General features: G+C 30.6%; 1 long non-coding RNA gene across 1 annotated transcript in view; it reads left to right on the top strand.

The window, feature by feature from the left end:
- The window catches only part of LOC137648201 (uncharacterized), a 378025-nt gene that overhangs the window by 152030 nt on the left and 223495 nt on the right, over positions 1-2500 (top strand). The window lies entirely within an intron of this gene.

Genomic DNA, 2500 nt, shown 5'->3' with positions numbered 1-2500 from the left:
ATATATATATATATACATATATATATATATATATATATATATATATATATATATATATATATATATATATATATATATATATATATATATATATATATATACAGTATATATATATGTGTGTATATATATCTTAGTAAACAGTAATGGAGTGTTGGGTACTGGCCAATGTCATGTCTAAAGGAATAGTATATACCAAATAATTGTATAATTTATATAATAAAGATACGAAAACAATATTCACACCAGAACACCAACAGAACACCTCGTAAGAGTAGATGAAGCCTTTCTGGTCATATGTAACTGTTGTTTACAAATCTAATTTCCTGACACCAATGTTAGATTATTTCTTATTATTAGGCAAAAGGCTTATCTTTTTATTATCCGTACAGACTATCTACGCAGCTACATATTAACCCTTACAGTCATTGTTATATATTGTAGATAATTATTTGGTTTCCGAACTAAATCGATCGTATTTATACATTCTGGGGCTGATATTTTTAGCCCCTGTTCAATTAATCGTATGATTCTTATATCATCAAATGAACAAAAAAATATATCTTTTCCATACCTCAGACATATTTCCTAAGGATCGATTATGTTTTCCAGTACTTTACCAATTTAACCAATTATATGATCAATCACGTGAACTGCAGTGGATTCGAGAAACATTTTCTTGGGAATTATCTGAAAAATTCTTTGTCTGTTGCGGTATATTATCGCTCTTGAATTTACCAATAACACTACAGCTTTATAATAGATTGGGATTATGCATCAAGTTATTCAACAATGCAAGTTTATCATTTATGTTTCTCTTTTTAACATTATAGTCTTCTTTTCACCTTCTCTTAATGCATCGTGATATAACATTTAATTATATTTTTTTTTCTTTTTATTAACGCTATATTTCCAATTTTAGGTATTTCATCACCAATATATTTCCGGTTATAAGAAAGTTATGCTTTCAAACACCTTGTTAAGACTATTGCTATGTTTTACTTTATTTCTTTCGTCGTAATAGAAACGTACATATGTGGAAGTATTGAGAGGCTTTACGTTTACATTAAATTTAGCCACATTTGTGCTTCTATGTATACAGCATCACAAAAAAAAATGTTAGGGCTTTTTTTTCCAATTTGCGTAGTAAAATCTATTGATAGTACCAATACATTTATTCTTAAATGATTTGTTTTCAGGTCAAATACAGATTAATTTCACAATATACATAAAATATTTGTCATTTTTGTCATAATGTTACAAAATATTCGACTGTGGTAAAGTCCCATAGATATGACACTGAGTACCGATGAATTTGATTATGATCTCTTCATAACCTCACCTACATTTCAATTTTTTTTTTCTTTTTTTTTGCAATGTAAGCTATCCTATTTAAAAACAAGCGAAAAGTCATAAGTAAACTCTGAATCAATCAAGTAATAATAATTAAACCAAACCCATTACTTTTCCTGGCTTACTTCCAATGCAACCACAGCACCTAGAAAAAAAAGGGTAGTAACAAATGGCCGATTTCATAATATTTGAAAACGTTGATAATTGTGCAGTAAATCTGAAGCGCAGATAACAGTCAGTATTCAAAATGATGAGAGGCTTTTCACGCAGGCTATAAATAAATATATTTATGCCATAATTTAATTACAACCATTATTCCTGATTGGGATTTGGCCGTTGTGATTATATAAAGGCTTAGGTTGCAGTATTAGAGGTGAGGAATTGTTTTATTTGTTTGTTCTAAATGGGTTTTATCAGCTTGTTTCCCGATGGTTAAGGTTATGTCGATTAACTTATGATTTAGCTAGGAACTGCTTGTGAGTTTTAGATGGGTATACAACAACAACAACAATGACTACAACAACAAATGGATCCGTTTCTAGTCCACTCGAGGGCAAAAGCCTCAGACTTGTCCTTATTAAGGTCTGGAGTTTGGCCATTTTCATCATCAAGCTAGCCACTGCTGATTGGTGATGGTGAGAGACCTTAGTATGATCCCCCACCACACTAGTACAGCTTTGCTTGTCATGGCGATATGCAAACCCTTTCACCACGTTAAGGTATCTCCACTCAGAAAGAGTGTATGTACCACAAAATTTATTCTGATTAATAAAGACCTAGTACCCAGATATTTACATATACAAAATTCTGCAAATATATTTTTAATAGCGTTATTTGATGGACAGGTATTGCCCAGTAAACGAAATTATACCAGTGTCTTCTTTGATTTTGTTAGAAATGACTCCATGAGTTCTTTTATGTTAGAAATTGTATAATTTTTCACTCTTTCCCTGCCTTTTTAACATGGGTGGTTTACTTCTTCAGTAGGAACGTAAGAAGGTATGAATAAAAACAAACACACAAAAATACAAAGGGAGAATGTGTGCAATTGCAAGGATCTATATCTAAGAAAAAAATTACCACAGTTAAAACAGAAAAACCCCATATTTCTAGTGGTCCCTCAAAACAATTTAAAAAAACAGGATTCTCA

This window comes from Palaemon carinicauda, chromosome 1, assembly GCF_036898095.1.
Source record: "Palaemon carinicauda isolate YSFRI2023 chromosome 1, ASM3689809v2, whole genome shotgun sequence".
NCBI lineage: Eukaryota > Metazoa > Arthropoda > Malacostraca > Decapoda > Palaemonidae > Palaemon > Palaemon carinicauda.
This window is presented reverse-complemented; position numbering and strand designations above follow the sequence as displayed.